Source organism: Bidens hawaiensis, unplaced genomic scaffold (genome assembly GCF_021521415.1).
Source record: "Bidens hawaiensis isolate Kalapana, Puna unplaced genomic scaffold, B.hawaiensis_p1.1 tig00026616_1, whole genome shotgun sequence".
NCBI classification, from domain to species: domain Eukaryota; kingdom Viridiplantae; phylum Streptophyta; class Magnoliopsida; order Asterales; family Asteraceae; genus Bidens; species Bidens hawaiensis.
Window position 1 is genome coordinate 98595 of NW_027494280.1, and position 7243 is coordinate 105837.

The following is a 7243-nucleotide window of genomic DNA, read 5'->3' on the forward strand; positions in this document are numbered from 1 at the left end:
TGGGCGGGAATAATCTCCTTACATCTGGAGAATAAACCAAGTGTTCTGCGCGTATAACTTTGTGCGCATAGCTTTCTGCGTGAAGGACATTTCTTTGCTGCGGGTAGGTGCGTAACCTTCTCGCAGTCAGGGACATTGAGTTTCATTTGTAGATTCTCCAGGTGGTCTTGGTATTTCAACATAGTGATCAGTTATGTTGAAGTCAATTCCATCTTGGAGCTTCAGACAAACTAGCTCTCAATGTTCCCGCCATGCGGGGAGGTTAGTTCCCTTTCCGCACGCGCATAAACGATTTGGGATGCACCCGCCTTAGCATCATGCGGGACGGTCAACCCATCATAAAGTTAAGTTACATGAAAACATAAAGCCAAAACACTCGCGCATGGCGCATATAACATATGCCCACGCTGGTTCTTATCATGGCGCGCTCGCGCAGGGTGCACATAACAAATACCCGCGCCGATTCTAACATAGCGCGCTCGCGCAGGGCGCGCATAACATGCCCGCGCTGACTAACATAGCGCGCTCGCGCAGGGCGCACATAACAAATGCACGCGCTGACTAACATAGCGCGTTCGCGCAGGGCGCACATAACAAATGCACGCGCTGACTAACATAGCGCGCTCGCGCAGGGCACACATAACAAATGCACGCGCTGATTCTAATATGGCGCGCTCGCGCAAGGCGCATATAACATAATTACCTAATATTTAGGTTGATTACTTGGTTTAAGGGATTGGGAATTTACCGGGTGTCACACATACTTTCAACGATTATAAATAAGAATCACTACATTCATTTTATGCAACTTTAAATCTTATAATATTCTTTTAACTCAGAATAATCACTATTATTTGAACATGGTTTTAATGTTAGTATGTATTTTTCATTTTCCTTACAATTACATTCATATGAAATAAACAAATCATTTTGTTATATTTAAATTTTTCGGTCTTTATGTTGCTTGATTATACAATTTTAATTGTAAAATATAAATTCAATTAAAAATGTCATACACAAAATATTAATGAAAACAAATTTATCATAATAAATCAATTTCAAATCGTAAAGATTCTAAAGATAATTATATAATCAAAGTCCAAATATATGGTTTTTGGGATAATCATGTTTTCTTATATAAATATGAGGAGATGTTCTCAAATGGCATCATATTAATTGATTAAAAACTATGATATTTTATGTGTATGAATATTTTTCTATTAGTATCATGGATATATATTATCATTTATCTATAGTTGGTATGTACTTGAAGAACCTTTTTTGCCACACAGACAACTATATATAGTTATATTAAGAGTTATAAGCAGGCTTATACGTTACTTTATTAAGAGTTACAAGCAGACATTAATAAAAAATTTTGATTTTTGATAATGTATATCTGCTAATACAATCACAAATGTAGTGTAAAAGGAAGTTTTTATCTATTTGTTACATATTTGTGTAATCTTAGTTATGTAATTTTTGTAATTTTAATTTAATTGTAATTGTATTAACAATACATGATCAATTTGTTAATTGTATTTCACTTAATGGTTAAAGTTTAAAATTCTCAACTATTACCCGTGTAACACGGGCCTCAAACTAGTTTATTATAAATATGAGCTAAATATGTTAGATATATATTAAAGTATTAAAGTGTTATAGAATAGAAAATAAAATCTATTTTGATTTGTTTTCTTTTCGATTTTAATCACATACAAAGCCGAACCGAAAGTCATATAAATTAATAACATGAAAGCGAAACGGAACCGAGCTGAATGTTATACGGGTGCTAAACTTTGTTAGTTGATTAAACCTGTAGTAAAGTCTAAACCTTAGAGCATTCTCATCCCACCCTCTATCCCTAAACCAAAAATTACACTAAAACTCACTATATTTTTTCTCTCCATTTCAATTAAATAATACTTTTTATACCTTTTATCATTACATTTTCTCTTTCCTTCACTCACAACCACTTTCAAAATATATTAAAAAATTATAGGGAGTGAACAGTAACTTTTCAAATATACAGAAAAATCACTGCTTTCACTAAAATATAAAAACTCTACACTCGCAACGCCCTACATCACTTACTGACTTATAAAAACACCCCTCACGTAGAAAGAGGGGTGGGATGAGAATGTTCTTACTCGCCATCATCGTCTTCACTTGACAAATCTTGATTCTGTAAAACAATCAACAAACTAAATGCAATCATTCTTGTTCTTGATCACATTTCTTTCAATTTCTTCTTCTTCCATTAATAATGCCTGCGTCTTCACATTCAAGATGCACCACCGCTTCTCCGACCCCATGAAGCGGTGGTCGGAAGATACCAACGTATTCACCGCCGCAGATTTTCCGGCCAAGGGTTCACTTGAATACTATTCCCAATTAGCCCACCATGACAGAATATTCCGCGGCCGGAGACTCTCCGATTCCGCCGACGAACGCCTCACTTTCTCCGACGGCAATTCCAGTTTCCGTATCAGCTCTTTAGTATTGTACGTGCACTTTACATTACTTCTTCATTTAATTTAGGGTTTATGAATTTCATCATCAAGTTCAATTGGGATTTGTGGGTAATAGTTAAAACATGCTAATTATGTGTTGTTGTTGTTGTTATTATTATTATTTAGTTTGCATTACACGACGGTTTCGTTGGGGACTCCTGAACAGAAGTTTATGGTGGCACTTGATACCGGAAGTGATCTATTCTGGGTTCCCTGTGATTGCAGCAGATGTGCCTCCGTTGATACCACCGCTTATAACTCTGTATGTTATCCTTGTGATATTCGTGTTCATTCGTTTAACGGTCAAAGATGAACAATTAAAGAATCAGGTTTTCTTGTCCCATGTTTGTTTGATAAGGAAAATGAGTGTGCTCATGTTCGTTTATGTTTGTTATTTAATAGCATAAACGAACGGTTCACGGACAAAAAACTAATAGACATTAATGAACATGGATGACGAATATACTTGAGCGAATGTCAGCTAAAAGTTAATACTAGCATAATTTGTTGGGCCTAAAAGTTTGTTAAAAGTAGACTAAATTGTAATTGACCTAAAATATTTAGATGGACATGTAAACAAATGAACTTAAAACAAAAGTAATCTATCGAACATAAATAACATAAACACATGATGATAAACAAACATAAATGAGCGAACAAGATATGCATTCATGTTCGCCCGTTTATCTAAAAGAACACAAATTTTTGTTCATGTTTAACGTTTGGGTTCTTTTATAGGCCTAATTACCAATTTTTCTGACCATCAGGCCCATTTGAATAATCTAAAATGATTTTCCTATTTTCTCATTATTTAAGGGTATTTAGACTTTTGGTAACTAAGAGATATATAAGTTCCTTTTATATATGTTAGGAATTTAAGCTGAGCATATACAGTCCAACAAGATCATCAACAAACCAGAAGATTTCATGCAACCACAGTATGTGCACCAACCGCCATAAATGTTTGGCAACCGAATCATTCAACACGTGCCCATATTCAGTTTCTTATGTCTCATCTCAAACTTCAACTTCTGGGATATTAATGGAGGATCTTTTTACACTTAGAAACAGAAGATAGTGATGGTGAACTCGTTGATGCTTTTGTCACTTTCGGGTAAACAAACAAACCCTAAACTACCATCATTATTCTATCAATTTCATCATCCTTTTCGTTTACATTTTAATTTACAGATGCGGTCAGGTGCAAAGTGGCTCATTTTTAGACATTGCGGCTCCAAATGGCCCGTTTGGGCTCGGTTTGGAAAAGATATCGGTACCAAGTATTTTATCGCGTGAAGGTTATACAGCTGATTCGTTTTCTATGTGTTTTGGACATGATGGAACTGGTAGAATAAGTTTTGGTGATAAAGGAAGTATTGATCAAGAAGTTACTCCATTTAATGTTGATTCATCACAGTAAGTTTCACATTTCTTAACCCTTTTAAGTTCTAAAACGTATTCTTATCGTTAAATATTTTGAATTCCATGCAGTCCGACTTATAATGTTACAGTAACACAACTCCGTGTTGGTTTATCTCTGATTGGCTCGTCTTTCACTGCTCTTTTTGACTCGGGTACCTCATTCACGTATCTCACCGACCCACATTATACAAGGCTCACACAGAAGGTACAAGTTAAACTTTATTGGGAATTAAAATATTAAATATGTTTCAGAGGTTTTTAAAAAAACATTTTCTTTACTTTTTTACGATAGTTCGATGCACAAACTAGAGATTCACGTCATCAAGCAGATCAAAGGATTCCATTTGAATATTGTTATGATATGAGGTATTATTATACAGTGCTTATTTATTTATTTATATTTTTCTGTTAACTTCTTTTGTATTTAGATCTTATTTTATCTGCCTTTTGTTATGTTTATGTTTAGTTCTGATGCAAATACAAGTCTCATCCCGAGCATGAGCTTAACAATGAAAGGGGATGGTCAGTTTTTTATCTACGATCCAGTAATTATCATCTCCACTAATGTAAGTGCTAACTTTTTTTTAAAACATGTCTATATAGTTTAATGCATTTTTGATAATAGTAATATCAAACTTATGTTATACGGCGTGAAGTTGTATACTGTCTGGCTGTAATCAAGAGTGCAGAATTGAATATTATCGGGCGTAAGTCTTTTTGAATATTATACAGTGTGTGTAGCAGTATGTGATATTAAAGTTGGTGAATTTTGGTATACAGAAAACTTTATGACGGGCTACCGAATCGTGTTTGATAGAGAAGAGCTTGTTCTTGGGTGGAAAAAGTCTAATTGTAAGTTTCATTAAATTCAAATTTGTGTTTGCATATGAAATTAGAGCAAGTAATTTATATTCTAACGAGTGTGTTTCTGATGAAGGTTATGATATTGAGAGTTCAACTGATACGGGTTCAGAACCATTGCACCCGTACAATGTTCCTCCTGCTATTGCAGCCGGGGTACAAGGTCACCATGAAAGGACCAGAAACGTTGGCAGGAGTTCAGGTGGTTTGCCGGTTTATTGTAAGGCTTTTTGTTGTTGGACGCGAATGTGGATTTGGTTTTTGATTCTTTTGGTATAGTTTTTGGTTTACACTTGTAGGTTAGGCGTATAGGAAATGTTGTATGGTCTTTGTGAATGCACATAACTCGATTGTTGAATAGAGAGATAGTGTAAATACACCACGAGTGTGATCATTTAGAGGTCCATGTAAAGATAAGATGATACGGTAATGAGAAGATTTAGTTAAATTTTGAAGACTGGCAGCTGATGTTATGCTTTTCTGAATTGAACAGTTTAGCAAAACTAATGCTCTGAAATATGGGCGTATCACTATAAGAGGGATTCGAACTTAGACAACGGGATATAACAAGTGTTATGGCTATTTGAGGGAGACACTACTGCCATTGTGATTTACACATTTAAAAAAAATTGTCCTAGTAACGTAAATAGTTTTAAAAAGTTAACTTTATAGAATAGTAAACCAAGTTTTGAAACTGTTTCAATCAGGTCACTCATAAAATCTTTTGTTCCAATCAGGTCAATAAAGTTTTCTTTTTGTTATAATCCTATGATATTTTACCTGAATAGCAGGTTATGTAGGTTTTTTATTTATTTTTAAATAGTTTGACACTGTAAAAAAAACTTAAAAATTGAGAAATATAACTTTTAAATTGTGAAAAATAATAATAATCTGAAAAAAAACTATAAAATAAGATTTATTTTTTTTTTTTGCAATTTTCCAGTTTTTTTTTTTTGCGAAAAATTGCAAAAAAAATACTAATCCGGAAAATTACAACAAAAAAACAGGAAATTAAATATATATATATATATATATATATATATATATATATATATATTTGCATTTTGCCAATTAATTTTTTTTTCTCAATTTTTACTAATTTTGTCACTTAAAAAAAATATTTTACAATGTTAAACTATTTAAAAATTAAAAAAACCTACTAAATCTGCTATCTAGGTAAAATATATGAGATCAAAACAAAAAAGAAACTTTGGTGACCTAATTAGAACAAAAGATTTTATGATGACCTGATTAGAACAATTTTTAAACTTGATTACTATTATATAGAGTAACCCCTTATAAAAACTAAGGGACTGTTTGTTTATATCTGAATGAAACCATTCAGATGTAAACATGTGATTCATTCAGACTTCAGACTGTTTGGTTTCAAACAGGAAAAACATCTGAATGGTTAAAATTGGCTCTGAATCATTCAAACTTGTTATTGTTGCTAAATGAGATAGATGCTTATTCAGATCTGACTCATTCAGATCTGAATGAACCAAACAGCCCCTAAGCTAAACAAAGTATAGGTTCCAAATATTTCGTAGTAAAGTTTAACACGATTTTATTGTGATTATCAAGCTCCGACTTACTTGAATAACATATAGAGAACCATTGCTATTCAATACACCTCTAACACGTGTCAATAACAAATTAACTAAACTATTAAAAACATTTGTCATTTGGTCATGCATTCAATTAATAAACCTTTGAATGAATTTTACTTTTATAAAAATTTTGTCAACAAGTAATTAACACGCCGCATATTGAGTCATCAAGTTAGGATATTTCTAAAGACTCGTATCACCAACAAACTCCTATGTCCCAACCTATGTGGTGTGATGGTAAAGATGTTGATGTTATCTGATAAAGATTAACGTTCAAGCCTCGTAAGAGACAAAAGTGATGGAAATTAAAAAAAATAGTTGTTCAAAAAAACCATCAAACTCCTAAATCGTATGGTTTCAAGTTTGAAACTTGACTCAAAGATGTTTTCCTACAATTGTGTGTTTTGTCATTGATAGTGTTCCTAGTTGACTCAGTCCTTAAGCGTCAAAATCAGTATAGATGGTTAACATCTCGTCTCCGGTACGCTCACTAGAATACTAGGTTAGTTTCACAAGATGTTAAAAGAATAAGAACTGAACGGGAAACAAAACTCTAAACTAAGAAAATAGTTAAATATGATAACAAATTCGTGAAAGATGTCTGAGCCATACAAGTAAACCAAACCCGGCTAAAATTAGAAGTGGAAAGTAAGCAAACGTTAACTAGGATAGAAAATCGGGTCTTTTGGCCAAAACTTGGGTGTACCACTCTAACCAAAAGTCAGTCTTTAATTTAGCGAGGTCGTTGTTTAGATTTTTGGGTTCGCTCGTAATAAATCACATAAGTTTCTTGAAACGACAACGGTGTTAAAAGAATCAAACTTATAATAATGTAGA

General features: G+C 33.3%; 1 pseudogene across 1 annotated transcript; it reads left to right on the top strand.

Moving 5' to 3' along the window:
- The first annotated feature begins 2208 nt into the window (after window positions 1–2208).
- LOC143573713 (aspartyl protease family protein 1-like) lies at window positions 2209–5127 on the top strand (annotated as a pseudogene). The gene is made up of 10 exons (XR_013142477.1): window positions 2209–2504; window positions 2640–2775; window positions 3385–3627; window positions 3705–3929; window positions 4005–4140; window positions 4228–4301; window positions 4402–4499; window positions 4583–4642; window positions 4716–4787; window positions 4873–5127. The product of XR_013142477.1 is annotated as an aspartyl protease family protein 1-like (transcript).
- Window positions 5128–7243: the final 2116 nt, after the last annotated feature.